Below are 15,702 nucleotides of genomic sequence, written 5' to 3'. Positions count from 1 at the left end.
TGCATCGAAAATAGACATACAATAAACATATACCGAGTAGTACTGCCAATACCTGTTTTCCTAATTCCCCAAAGTGAAATTTCCCAAAGTCCCCATAATCCCCACTTGTGGAAGTAAAGTACTTTATTATAAAATTTTATACCACGCTTAAAATGAGCCAATATATTAATTTACCTTCTGTCATGCTGGGATCACGTTTACTGTTATCCTAATAACTGAGGTACTTGCATGATTTAACGTTTCTAGAATTTTATAGTTTATTCCTACCAATCATCACTTTCGTCTATCTGTATTATACTCGTGTTACTATTTTCATTTAATGAGCTTTGGAGATTGTAGTAGTGGTAATTATGGCATCATCTGCTTAACGGTTGAAAAGGTTATGCCCGTCCCGTGAAGCCCTCTTGTCAGTTTCTAATGCCTCTAAAATTATTTCTTTGGTACACTGTTAAAGCGTAGATGAGCATTGGTGAAAGTATGCACCCTTGTAGTACCCCACACATTATTTTAACGTTGTTGGGTATATTGGTTTTCTTATAGGCGACCAAAAGTATGTGTAATACCTTTAACTTTTGTCGCCAATTTGATATTTAGTATCATCCAAGATTTCTTTCTCTTCCCTATCCCTACCCTAATCTACTCTACTCCTACCCTCTTCTACCCTTGCCCTACCCCTATCCCACCCCTACTTTACAGAGGTAGGGTACGGGTGTGATAAAGATCCTACCCCTACCCTACCCTTATACCATAGAACTGCCAGGCATCGCAGTACGAAGCGTTTCGGTTCTTCGTTCCTGATCCACACTGTGAATGTATGAAATTCCCTCCCAGTTTCCGTTTTCCCGACCACCTAGAATATGGGTATATATTCAAGTCAATAGTAAAATATAGGCATAGCATAGGCTGCATCATTGCTTACTATCTAGCAGGATTGCAATCAAGCGCTCGCCTTTTTCGCTTCAATCGATCTGCCAGATCAGATTGTCATTCCATCGCATTTACACATACAGTTCTGAGCGCAGGTCGGACCAGCGGTGTTATTTCCCGCCGCCGTCCGAACAGTACGTGTAAAAGCCGCTATTTCCCCGTTTTGTTAAAAATGCCTGCAATTTAGGGTTTTACCCACAAGTTGGCAACACCATATGACAGAAAATGACATCTGACCCGACTTTTATTGATTGGATACTTGATACTTGACAGTTAACGTCTGTGGTTGAAACCACGTAGACAGAGAACTTTGTCGTATGATCTGTGGAATAGCGCCGCAGACTTAAAATAGGCTCAATAAACATGGGTAATAATCTCAGACCAGACCTGCCTCGTTAGACGTTACCCTCTGTCAAAACATACGATCAGCGATCTTACGCGTATAAAAAAACTATTATTATAGAATCGAAGTTTTATTGTTGTAATCGTTTTAGTCGTGTAAAGAGCTCCCTAAAAATACCGGTTTGTGTAGATAAAAAACGGTGAACAATTACTAGTTCACTAAAAGATGAAGTTAAGTTTCATTTGTAACTATTTATAACGTAAATATATCAAATTTGTAATGAAAACACAATCGTTCGAAAAAAGAATCGTTTCTTTTCAAGAAGAGATGTTCTTCTCAAAACATCCATTAATTAATTGAATATTCTGTGTAACAAATGTAAGTTTGGTGTAATAATTGCAAATTTATTGTAGTGTAAGGACACAGAATACTATATTGGTGTAAAATATTTTCGATGTGTGAGTTTACCTAGTCCCCCTCAAAAAAAAAAAACGACAGACACTTTTGTTGCAGATTTTGGGTGCGATGCATCTCCCTATCTAATTTATCTATGGTAATAATAAAACTAAAAAAGGCAGTACCCGAGCACTTAGGGTTCTCAAATTATATAATCCACTTTGTATGTGCGTCTTAATTTGCGTACTCACAGCATAGACATTTTGTTAAAATATGTTACGATCAGTTTGGCTTGCCGTTTAATAAATATTTCATTGAATGCCAGCGCTGAATGAACGGCGTTCTGATAACTGCAAAATTCTTCCACAGGGCTGTGATAGCAATAAGCTTTTCATGCGCAAACACTATTTAAAATTTGATGATGTGATTTAGTTAATCTAAAAATGTTTGGTTTTGACGATATTATTACATCACAACACAGTATCCTGAACCATCTTGATGGCGCAGTGGACTTAAAAGACGGAGGTCTTGGGTTCAATCCCCGGCTGGGCCAATTGAGGTTTTCTTAATTGGTCCGGGTCTGGCTGGTGGGAGGCTTTGGCCGTGGCTTGTTACCATCCTACCAATAAAGACGTAGGTACCACCAAGAGATTTAGTGTTCGGTACGATGTCGTGTAGAAACCGAAATAAGTGAGCATTTTCATCTTCCTCCTCACAAGTTTCGCTGCCATCTTAAATTGCAGCATCATTTACCAGGGCTAACTTGCAAAGGATATTTTTTTTCACCAATACGTTTTAAGCTTACTTATATTTAATTTAGAAAAAAAACATTACCCTCCTTCTGACGCAGTCGGCTAAAAAAAGTAGTAACTGTAATTTTGTGCTATAAAATATATAAAACGTCTAAACAAACATCCACGCGTTTTAACACCGAAAATCGCTTAGTCTCGTTTTTTACAAAGTTTATGCTTGTAAGCTTTTTTTTAGAGAATGCGACGAATGCTTTTTCAGAAAGCATGGATACGATGACAGTCGCCAGTATGACGTTCATAATACGTACTTCTATCGTGATTTGTGGAAAACTTTCAAGGGTGAAATGAACTGTCACCCGCACCATCCTGCATGAAACGAACTGTAGTTACTGACTTACTGAGCTTACAATTACATACATAAAAGGTGTCAAAGTTACTGAGTTACTCTGTCTACGCGTCAATTTATTTGACGTCTGTGACATAAACCCTTCATAGCTTTGACCGTAGTATCTAATAATCTGTGGCTTTGACCAAAGAATGATCAATCAAAAGTTATCACAACCAATGACAGAACTTTACAGGGTTGCTACATTATAATAAATATTGTTAAATATGAATTATTTACATTGCGTCCTTACGAGGATTTGCTCCACTGTATGAGTAATTAATACTGAAATATCAATAATAAAACAGGTAATGCTATCAAGTCTTTGGTACTATCCTGGCTAACTCGGGTACCAATCGGCAAGATATTTATTAAGTAAACAGTACAAAATATTAGTACAATATTTCGTATGTTTTTTTTTCATTACTGATGTTTTTATTCGCTTTATTGTACACGTTAGACGCTCCGATAAATTGTTTAAAATATTTCATCAAAATAAGTTTGTTGTAGGCAAGCTAAGACACATTCTTGCTTACCGGTCGTTTTAATCGGTAACGATAGGTATCGAATCAAGGGGGGCAGCTTCTGTCATTTCATAAAAACTATTTTGTTTTTAAAATGTTATAGTGCCTAATTTATGATTGTACATAAAAAAACAGACATTTTTCAATGTAATTATTTGTTTTGATATTACTTTAATGTTTCAAGATGAATATATAAGTAGATTGTAAAAACTTGGGCACGAGGAAAGATGACTCATTGTAATACAGTTTATCACTAGTACAGGAGTTGTTGTGATTAATAACTAGGCTAACACATTTTGTATTGTATTCACGTCATGCAAAGTATCTTAGATTTATTGTCATTCATGTGTTACCGTAAGTGCAAGAAGAGTTAATATTAAAACTGTAAGCTAAGATTTTTGTGTTAATGAATAAATAAATATTTAATAATATATAAACATATATTTAATAATAAATACATATATAAAACTGTAAGCTAAGATTTTTGTGTTACTAAATAAATCAATTTGAAAAATTTGAAAAACTTAACTTCTAAAGAATTTTGTACGAAATATAAGGAAGCGAAGTATTTTTAAAAAGTTTCATAAAGTTGAGTTTGACTCAAGCATTTGCACAGATACCTATCTATGTAGATAGATATCTTGAAAACAAAAATATCAAGAATTTGTTTTTTTAAACGGCTTTACCAATTAACTCAGCTCTCAATCTCAACCGTATCGATTGCTGTCGATTTTGTCGAAATCTGTTTATTTGTTGTTCAGACATCATTGTCAAAAAAATTGTAAAAAGCTTGTTTTTAAATTATTCCAAAAACTTTAATTTTTCTAGGCTTTGTAGACCTTGCAAAACTGTGCCAAACGCGTAAAAATTAATTGATTGGTGGCAGAAATTACAAATTAAAATATTATTCAAAGAAATCATCAGTATTAGGTGCCTTCTACCAACTGAAGTTTGGCGGTCATATGTAGAAAACTCTTTCGGTTTCTTTTTGCAATGTTTTTTTCAATTTCAATGAAATGTTTTTTCAAAATTTAATAACAGGCGTTGTTTATTTCGGTTTGGGTTTCGGCCGTAAGAACTAATTTCGGTCGAACAGTATCAATTTGTATTAAGAGATACTAAATTTAAGTATTGCTGTTCCTCCTAGATAGACTCCTAGAATCCCCACAGGATTGTATTGCTCCTTGTACTTTATTCATTCATTGCAATAATACCTTTCAATTTAGAAAAAACATACGACTGTTAATTTCATTTAAAATAGATGTTTTTTGGTCTGGCAACATTTGAACATACTTTTCAAATATGGCGTAGATTTCTACAAAATGCAGTGGTAGTTAAATTTATACATACAGTTGTCAATTCTGAATTTTAAATAAAAGTCATGTATCTAGGATAAGACTCACCTCTGTGAATAAAAAGAAGTTTTATCGTGAAATGTGAATGTTGCGCAATGTAGGTAAAAAGGAAAGACGTTTAATTTATTACATGCGAATTAATATCATCACTTACACTATACCCATAAAATTTAGCTTAATTCATACATTACCTATTGTTTTTGTAATACTCCAATGTTATTGATGACATCCGGTTACTGAGCACCTGTTTTGTCAAGACATAATATTTACTTTAACATTATTTTTTCCATTAATTTTATATATTGCGGTATTTATTTTAGCAGATTGTTATTATTATATTTCTAAGATAAAGATTCTAATTTTGTATAATTTAGTGTTGTTAAAGTAAGTAGAGTTGTAAGAATGTGTAGTAATTATAAGATAAAAACAATTATATTCAGAGACTATCAAATGGTGACTGTTTATGAATTAAGTGCCTGAAGACTGAAAATTACCTCAATACAGATGCCGTTAATTCAGGTGAGTTAATATTATCTTTATTTAAAAAACCATGAACTATATAATCATTGACATAATTTTACAATACTTATCTAATTCTGATTGAATGTCATTACATTATTTCCTAAAAAATACAACATGATTATCAAGTTTCTACTTGAGTCAGAAAGAGTGTAATTATATTATATAGAAAATGTTTAATCAGTGTACAAATTTATCAAAACAATAGTTTAGCCTTATTGCTATTTATTAGGTAGGTTTATATAGGTATACAGCACTATCCTACCTCTACGACACTTCTACCCTACCCCTACTCTTTCCCTACCATACACATACCATATCTGTACCCATACCGACCCTTTACACTACCCCTACTATAGCCAACTTCTATTTCCTCACGGTGCTAAAGATACATGGCGTTTATTTTAGGTGGGCACTTAAAATCTATATGTATGACAAACTTAAGCTAATTCAAATTTATTGACAAATATCATGAAGTAGCTTACTAGTGAAGTGTAGAGTGCCAGTTGCAATATCTTGTCCATATTGACAGTCTTACCACTACGATTGCACATTTAAAAATGCAAGGATAGGTAAAAGTGCATGTTACATGGATAGTCGGAATTATTTGAATTACTTTGTATGAAAATATAAAAAGCATTTTTTAGTTAAAAAAATAATTATGCAGTTCGGCTCGTATCAACCATATTGTAGTTCAACTTAAATTGGTCATTATCATCCATTTTGTCTAAATTATTCAATAAATTTAGGGTTATCATATTATCCAATAAAATATTTAACAGCGAGTACAAAAGTTAAAAACAAATAAGTATTTAATTTTTTTAACAAGAAAATGTAAAATAATATATAATAAAATTTTTTGTCTATTGTCTATAAAAATCTTATATATGTGATGTAACATTTTTAAATATATTTAATAGGAAAAGAAATTTTAGTATGGACATGCAATGTGTTGAAAAACATTAATTAATCACATTTATTGCATTAAGCTTATTATATATAATAGTAAAGAAAGATGATTTAAAAATGCTGCAGAAGCTGCCATTTAAAATAGTAGAGTCTGTTCAAATGGTCAAACCTAAATAATAAACGAATTTTGAATCTTTTAATCATTTTGTGTAGTTAATTATGAAATACTATATCTAAATAAATCTTGACAAAAAAGACTTATGGTTGACCAATAAAAGTAGACTTGAAATATTGCTCCCTCATTCATCCTAATACTATAAGTAAGCAATATTTTGTAGTTTCTATTTGGATATTTTTTGTGGTGGCATTTAGACAAGTTATACAAATTGTAGTCTTCACATAAATTATAATTTCATTTAGTTGTTAGTTCTTTATCAATCTGACAATTCTATTTTCCAAGTTGAAATATTTAATACAGTATACTCTCCATTTAACGTGATTCCATTTATCAACAAACTCTTCCTCCTTAAAATGCCAAAATTGTTTAATTTAAAGATCCCTGGGAATTATTTACTTTGTCAATTAATTATCTGTCACATGTTAAACTTTGGCTACTAGAGGAATGTCAGGAATTGCTATTTTATCAATATTAGTGTTTTTGTTTGTAAAGGAGACCAACCATCTTACTTTGTTGGGCCTAAAATTTGTTGAACTGTTGCAGTGTCGAAAATAGCGACATTTGTTAAATATTTATATTAGTTTTAGACTGCTCTATGTAAGTTCTTTTATTTTATTGGCATTTGCTTAATCAAGATATGGGCATGAATCTGAAGTTAGGTGTTGTTTCTTAGCAAAAAATGTTGGTACAGCAGAATCGATAGTAAATTATTTTACACTCAGAGCCATTGTTCTACCATCAACTAACCATCAACCACGTCACCTCTAATGTTGCCACTAACCACCAGTAACAGTCCTTAGTATGTTATTTTGAATACTTTTGATGCTTATTCTGGCACTCAATCTATTGATTTATTTATTTATTTAAACTACAAACCTCATGAAGAGAAAAAGACAGTTAGCAAATACTTAGTGGCCAAACTGGAAATATAGCTTACTCTTTTGTCCTATCGTATTATACTAAAAAGAAAGAGACATTTTCAGATCATTGTTACTGGTCGACAATGAATAACACTGAACTGAAAGTATAGAACTGATAGTATGTCATTTTGACAAGAGGTATCTTTGTTGCATATATTGAAATACCAAAGTGAAAAAAAGAAAAAAGACATTTTCCTAAGAATTCAAATTATAAAGAAATATGATTTCAAATAATTTCTTTAAAAATCTTAAATCTCTAAAATCAAGACTATAGGCCATTTTAAATTGATTTCCTCAGCTCTCAATCTGTCACATTTACATGATATATTCCATGGACTCTGTGCCCTCATTACAGGCCATAGACTTAACAGTATTTGTTTGATCCACTGCCTATTTTGAATAACATGGCGCTCCCGCTTTCTAGTTCTGTTGTAACATAAAAATGTTTTGTTTTTTACTTTAACTGGAGAATTAGCTCGAGCTTACCTTAACAGGTCAATATGAAAAATCTTTTTCAATAGTTAAATTTAACTGTTCGTTTATGTTTAATTTCATTATGTTTTTCGTAGCCATCTGGTTTAATTTGCCTGCTAATAGGACCAGAATATAACGAAATTTAACGAAATCGCAAATATACAACAAATCCAAAGTCAAAACACTGATCGAAACGTTTAACAAGATGGTGAATGCCACTAGTCTTTTAGTTATTGACAAATAATAAGAGTTTATTCAAAATTTGTCTGCTTGTGCTATAAGGACAAAGGCCTCCTCCAAGCTTTTCCTCAATTCTCGATCCCTGGCAGCTCTTGCCCAGTTGCCCCCTGCCATCTGTCTTATTTCATCCACCCACCTCTGTTTCGATCTTCCTCTTCTCTTTTGCATATGACTTGTATACAATTGCATGATACACATGCATGCACCATTTTCATGCGTCTGATTGTGTGGCCTGCCCACTTCTATTCAAGTTTCTTGATGACAACAGCTAATTCCTTTGTTTTTGTATGTTTTTTTACTGTGGATAGTTTTAGTTTATCTGTTTCTAATTCGTTACTCTAGTTTTGGAATAAAATAACATGAAAGTTCAAAAAGGCCTTATTGATTATTCAGTTTGTTAACTTTGTACATCATATCATCATATTATGGTGTAAAAAATATCTTACAGCTGATTTGCCCATTATCTTAAAAACATGCTTGTTTAATGCAGATTCTGAAATGGTATAATACTTATTACATATCGCGGTATTTACGAAAAAAATTGGCAATAGTCAAGAACATGTCCTTGTTTTATTTTTATTAAGTAAATTATTAAGTATCACAAACAAATTATCTATTGCAATATGATGACTAGGTTTACCAGTGGGTGTGTTTTAAAAAATAAATAAAAAACATAAAACGATTTTTTTTATTGAAAAAGCTAAAACACGAAAAGTTTACATTTTAAACTAAATGTTCAAAATCAATGACCTTTTCAGGTGTCGTACAAAGCCTGATCTCCTTATTTCGTCAGCAGCTTGAAAAATCCGGCCCTTTAATTGTTCCAAGGATGTTATCTTCGTCTTGTAAACCTTTTCTTTTAAACATCCCCAGTAAAAAAAGTCGAGAGGATTTAGATCAGGAGATCTTGGTGGCCACAAAATGGGTCGTAATAAAAATATAATAAAATATCCAGATAAAAAAAACAGAATGCAAAAATTCTGAAATTTGTGGTAACTGTAGCAAAATTAGTAAGTAAAAGTACCCATTTTTTGAAAAACATGAATTAAGCCATTTTTCTCAAGACAAAACTTAAATAAATAAAAAAAAAATCTATATTCGTATAGTTCATTAGGAGTCTCTTCGGCATGTACAGGGTCATACCTGTATATTTGTTTTCAACACCCTGGTTTTTTCAGTGCATGCCATGGTGCAGCAGCAGTATAAGTTGATGTTGTATTCTTTGCTGTTTGAATTGTTTCACTACAAATATGTGTGACCATTATTGACAGAAACTACATCTTAAATTTATTATATATATTTATAGTTAGGGTGACTATGACTTGACAAATTATGACACACCTGAAATCTAAATATAAAATTCTTTTGTCGCTGTAAAAGGCGGTTTCGATGTTTGGTTAGGGCGGCCGAAGTGGCCACCTAACTCCACATAGTTTTATTTGTTCTATCCGCCCATAGAGTGTTCTTGTAAAGCGGTAAATCAGATGCTAGCGATAGAAGTCCTGAATGAAGCAAGTGGAGTAAAGGGTGAGCTGGCGACCGAAATGAAATTCGAGTAGTGAAGACGAATGTAAGGCCGACAAAGCAAGTCTTGTAACTTGTGGACCAAGGTACAATCCAGAGAGGTAAAGCCACAGATATTTACAAAATCTTGTAAGGAATTGGTAAATTTTTGTATTTACCTAAGGTACCTGGTTTTGAAAAAAAATCTCGCCTACATATCATCATTAACAGCCGACAGACGTCCACTTCTGGACATAGGCCTCTTGCATGAATTTCCAAACAAAACAGTTTCGAGCCGCCAGCACCCAGCGCCCCCTGCAACCCGCTTGATGTCTTCAGTCCAGTGTGACTCAGTGGAGGGTCGACCAACGCTGTGCTTTCCGGTGTGAGGTCGATATTCCAGCACCTAGGGACTCCATCGTTCATCGACTCTCCGGTCTATGTGCTCTGCCTATTGCTACTTCAGATTCGCGACTCGCTGAACTGTTTGACTTTGGTTCTTCTGCAGATCTTCTCATTTCCGATTCGATCACGCAGAGGAACTCTAACAGAGCTCTCTCCATCGCCCGTTGATTGACTGAGATTTATCACCCCCTTCGTAAACCCTTTTTAAAGCGTGTTTTAAAAATTTCACCCAGTAGGTATATACGGCTACAGTATTAAGTGCCGTACATCAGCTATGCAGTAGTTGTTTACATATCTTTTAATAACGCCTATCGCACTGCAATTTGAACCGTAAAAGTGCAATTTAGATTCATATGCGGTAGCCACTTCTGCAATATCTTTTAGCTCGAAGCGTCGATTGGCAATCTAAATATCCTCTATGAACTGCTGAATTACCGCTGGCATCCGAATGAACAGAATGTTAGTCTGCAAATGTACTTAACTAATTAGCGGATTATGCAACTGCAGTATCACCATCTAGTTAAGTGACAACTTTATTTTTGTCTTAGTAATGACAAACATTAGTTTTTACTGTTAACTGACTCGTTAGCCGAGTTGTTAATTATGTGACTCCAAGAATCCACGATCTTGAGACCTGGGTCGGTTTCTTTGATCGCTTCTTTTTTTCATAAAATACTCAGTAACATCACGTAGGCATACGATGCATACTACAGTATAATCGTCTACGATTGTTTTACATATCGCTATCTTTCTTTTCGTTGCAATGGGAGGAAGAATATTTTGTGTTGCAGTTGCTCAACAAGTTATTTCACATAATGGTTAGGTTAGGTTATTGCTAGCTCTCGCCTACGGCTCGTGCAAGCAATATCGTCTCGGCCGTAACGTTTTTAAGTAACCCCACTTATATCATAATGTTATAAAACCATATGTATACTATTATTCTACTCTATAATATCATCTGTATGTCTATCTATCTGCTCCATATTACCAACTTGTATTGTAGTAACTCTCCTGTATGGTGGTCTGTAGTGTTTATTTAGCGTACTCTCTCAGCTCTCAAAAGGATGTTTCCCGTTTTTATACTTATTAAGTATCTATCATCATTATCATAATTTTCAACCCATATTCGACTCACTGCTGAGCTCGAGTCTCCTCTTAGAATGAGAGGGGTTAAGTTAATAATCCATCAAGCTGGCTCAATGTGGATTGGCAGACTTCACACAAGCAGAGAATTAAGAAAAATCTTTGGTATGCAGGTTTCGTCACGATGTTTTTCCTTCACCGTTTGAGACACGTGATACTTAATTTCTTAAAATGCTTACTACTGAAAATTTGGCGGTGCATGCCCCAGACCGGATCCGAACCCATACCTTCTGGAATTGGAGGCAGAGGTCATATCCACTGGGCTATCACAGCACATATTTTTTTTAATACCTATGCTTCACTACAATTGGTCGTAGCGTGGTGTTAATTTAATAGGCTATTGATATTGACTATCCAGCACAAAAATAATTTACATTTTTAGCTCGTTAAACAAAACAGACAAACCAACAAACTCTTCAGCTTCATAATACTCGTATTAGTATAGATCTGTGAATATAATCGTAAGAGGGTCAATCATAATCAAATCTCGCCAACAAACATCTGATTACAAAAGATGTTTAACAAGTTCGCTGCGGTACGAGGTCAATTGACCTCGTATCTTTTACCTCCGTAAAAGTTACGCCCTTCGCACCACAGGGAAGTCTACATTTTAAGTAGCCGCACCGCGAGTAGGATGCGGCACGAGGTCAAAAAACCTCGTACCGCACCAGGGGAAAGTACTGAGAAATCATTGCTACAGCGAACGTGTTAAAATAACAAGTGGTTTCGGATCACGAGTTCGTGGATTCAAGTCCTAGGTCGGGCTATCAAATACTGCGCTTTTATTACTTTTGAGCAATTTACATTGTAGTCATTACTCCGCCAAACCGTTTTGGAGCAGCATGATGGGTCGAAGCTCTACAATTCGTATAAAATCAGAGTCCCCGTCAGTAGGCCATTAAAAGACGCAATATAATAATGATGATCTATTTAATAGGGCGTGCGAACAATGTAAAATGCAACATAAAGGTTGATCATTTGTTTCGAAACGATCTATAGAATGGCAGTACTTACTATTTTTCCGTAATTATGTGTAATTTTTTATATGCTATAATTATTATTCCTCGAGTTGGTTGCGTGCATGTAGCACATTTAATCTTTATTGTAATTTCCGTGGCAAAGCTAACCCCATTTGGCTAGCGTCGAATACGCCACTGCAAGTAGGTACATACCTATTTTGCCTAAAGATATTAAATTGCTATGCAATCTTGTCTGGCATAATTCCTTTTTCTTTAATCATAAATATCTATTATCCTTACATGCTTATTTAAAGGAGATGGCCCATTTCTTGTCCACTCTCGTACCCTGTATCATTAAAATTTAAAAAATACAATATATACCTGAATAAATCTAACGAAATAAAAAGAAACAAATAAAATTAAAACATAAGTTTTTGAGTTATATCAAGATGGCGCCCTTAAAGCAACTATGACATTAGCATGACAATTAACAGCAAACGTCAAATCGACTACTGCATTGAAAACGTCATCAATCCGCCATTATTACTCACATAAGTGTTGCATTTCTTGGGAGAGAATGAATATTATTTTGAAGGAGTTAAAGTAAATTCGTAGATTTGTATAATTAAAAATAGTTGAAAAAATATTTTCTTTTATTTCCGCCAGGGTACAATGACTGATCCTGGGCTCCATACAATTTAAGACCATTACCTTTCAAACTTTTTTGTACGTAACGCTAAATGGCAATTAAGATCTTGTTTATCCGTACTTTTAAGTTATTAGTATTAAAAAAACCGAGTTATAATGTTTGAGTTGCTGTTACGCCTTAGCTACTCGACCGTCCATTATGAACTTTTAACATAAAATAGGTAATATCAATTAAAAACTAACTGGTGGTCCTTGATACGTCTATTTTAGACTTTGGTGAATTTCATTTTACGGTTCGATTGTCAATTATAATATTTCTTTACACAAATACACATATTAGGGGGGTGAATTTCAAATAGCTTGTCCGCCATCTTGGACGTCCGCCATATTGGATTTAAGTCACGTGACTATTTTTTTCGTATTCCTGACCGCAAACCTTTCATTTGATTTCCACCATCCTCCAGTCCGCCATTTTGGGGAGGCCGCCATATTGCATTTGTAATTACGTTTCTTAGCTTGTCATGGATTGTCATCTAAACTCAGAGCGTGTGCAAAATTTCATCCCAATCGAAAACCGGGTGGTGATAGTTACAAGTGAAGCTAATATAAGCGTGTTAAAAACAGTGAGTGTGTGACAAGCAAATAATAAGACTTTTAAATAACGAAATTTATCAAGTCTATATTTTCACTACTCTGTATCACGTACTATGTGGTTTTTATTAATTTATTGTATTTCTAATGTAGGATAAAATAAATATAAATAGCTTTAGGCACTTCTTCACCAAATAAACATTAACTATTTCAAACTTCACGTTCATCCGTTCGCGAAGTTTTCCTTAAAATATTTAGAAAGATTTCCCTTCACGTATTGTAATAGTGATAAATAATTCATTGTCGATAATGTCATTCATTTGTGTCTCTTAAATTAAATACCTAGATATAAATAAGTTTTAAAGCAGCCAGCAAGCTCACCCTAAAAATAAACTCAAGTGTGATGTCATATAACAAGTGGTACACATTGGTCTATACGCGACTGAGTATGACATCAGTTTTGTCTGCTATTATCATCTGTTACGACTCGGAATTATTTCTAATCCAACATTTCTTGTGATTCACCTGTTTTCTAGATACTATCGTTACTTCCTTGATATATCTAGTACTAGCTGACGCCGCGCGGTTTCACTCGCGCGGTTCCCGTAGGAATACGGGGATAATATATAGCCTATAGCCTTCCTCGATAAATGGGCTATCTAACACTAAAAGAATCAGACTAGTAGTTCCTGATATAAATCGTTGGTTCAAAATATGCTGATCAAATCAACCCATATTCGGCTCACTGCTGAGCACGAGTCTTCTCTCAGAATGAGAGGGGGGTTAAGCCAATAGTCTACCATGCTGGCTCAATGAAAACTGGCAGAATTCACACGCGTAAATTTAGAAAATTGTCAGATATACAGGTTTCCTTCCTTCACCGTTTGAGACATGTGATATTAAGTCAATTTCTTAAAATGCCCATAACTGAAAAGTCGGAGGTGCATGCCCCAAACCGGATTCGAATCTACGCCCTCCGGAATATTACTGTGTTATTTAAATTGAATAAATTGTTTTTGTAAAAAATAAATTGTTTGTATATATATATTTTAATTCGTTATACGATAACACGATTTATAGAAAATATTTCATTTCAAAAAAGCCTCAATGTTGGTTGGCCTTGGCATAATTAAGTTTCAAGTTGCACATTTTCCCTACTACAACTTTTATATTTAAAATAGAATTTGTCGAGTGACAAACTGTTAAGTTTAACGGAGATTTCAATAAAATAATCTATTCTTCAACCATCAACTTAATGAAAAAATCGTTTCTAACAATGTTTTATTATCCAACCAATTTTCTCTGAACCCTAAAAATTTAAATTGGTTAAAACCTATAAATGAAATAGAATAAAATTTGACAAAATTAAAAAAAAACAACTCACTGTAGGAATTGCTTTCTGGGCAAGGGTTTTATTGGTACGAAATCTACTGGGCCAGCTAGGTATATAGTTACGCGAAAGCAGCCTCATACATAGGCTGTCCCGTAATTAATGGATATAAAACGCAAATTTTTTATCCATTTTTATTTTGTTTTTTTTTCTTTAAATAATAAATAACCAACGTCTAAATTAGTAAATTTAGGCAAAAAGACCGATATTATAATATAACGTTGGAATGTGCACACTTAAATTTTTTTTCTTGTATTGGAAATTCAGCACCTCCCATACATTTTTACTAGCAACTTTGTAAATACAAAGAGTAGATGATAGTTTATACCAATTTACAAACCTGAAAACTGTACAAATTTTTAAAATAGTTGTATACTTTAGTTTCATGTATTTTTTTGCAGGACATTTTTTTAATCATTATTTTTCTTCCATTAAGGTGACCTCATCTTTGATAATTTAAGGTAGAAAATCCGGAAACAAAAATTTAACTTGGTCACCGCAGAGATTTTTGGAAAACTATTTGTTTTTGATAATTAGGTGGTGTACCTACCATTTGCGTTTTATCCATTAATTACGGGACACCCTGTATGTACAAATTAAGGGCCAGTTTCATCTCCTTCTGATAAGTTTCGGATAGCTTATTCAGAAGTTTTGTCTTTCTCATTTTTCATAAACATACTAACCGTGAAAATACACTGTCCGACATTTATCAGAAAGTGGTGAAACCGGCCTTTAATTTAGCAAATGGTACAGATGGACTCGTGTCTAGACGTTGTTACTCGAAGTGGATGCACAACGTTAACGCAGTTTACTAGTAGTTTTTATTTACACTATTGCAGGCGTGTTCGTGTTCATTATAATTACGAACGCGATTCTCACGTTGCCATGATGACCGCATATTACGTCGCTAAGTGCGTCACTTAGTGTTTTTAGCACTGTGCCAATTAATTATTTAGTGACAGTGAAAATGAATCACTTCAAAGCCTGTAGGATGTTCGACTTCCAAATGACGTTTAAACTAAACGTCATTTGGAAGTGTAGACTCGGCAGTATTGTCAAATATAATATTGGTTTCCGCAATCGAGTCGACATAAACATAAGTCGCTGCATACTGAACGGGCTGAGGGGCGAGAAATCGACG

General features: G+C 33.9%; 2 protein-coding genes across 5 annotated transcripts in view; both read left to right on the top strand.

Annotated features, from left to right (window-relative positions):
* Positions 1-15,702, top strand: part of LOC112046795 (neuronal calcium sensor 2) — a 164,946-nt gene that overhangs the window by 5,391 nt on the left and 143,853 nt on the right. The window contains exons 1-2 of one of the 3 annotated variants that reach the window (XM_052890593.1): positions 4,645-4,779; positions 5,003-5,201. The exons of 1 other annotated variant lie outside the window; for it this stretch is intronic. The gene's annotated coding sequence lies outside the window, so the exon portion shown is untranslated. Of the gene's footprint in view, positions 1-4,644; positions 4,780-5,002; positions 5,202-15,702 lie in introns of those variants that run through there. One more of the 3 variants, XM_052890594.1, reaches the window with a different exon arrangement.
* The window catches only part of LOC112046796 (neurocalcin homolog), a 174,912-nt gene continuing 163,849 nt past the window's right edge, over positions 4,640-15,702 (top strand). The window contains exon 1 of one of the 2 annotated variants that reach the window (XM_024083594.2): positions 4,640-4,779. The gene's annotated coding sequence lies outside the window, so the exon portion shown is untranslated. Of the gene's footprint in view, positions 4,784-15,702 lie in introns of both variants that reach the window. The other variant, XM_024083595.2, reaches the window with a different exon arrangement.

The sequence above is a fragment of the Bicyclus anynana genome, chromosome Z (assembly GCF_947172395.1).
Source record: "Bicyclus anynana chromosome Z, ilBicAnyn1.1, whole genome shotgun sequence".
Classification (NCBI taxonomy): Eukaryota; Metazoa; Arthropoda; class Insecta; order Lepidoptera; family Nymphalidae; genus Bicyclus; species Bicyclus anynana.
This window is presented reverse-complemented; position numbering and strand designations above follow the sequence as displayed.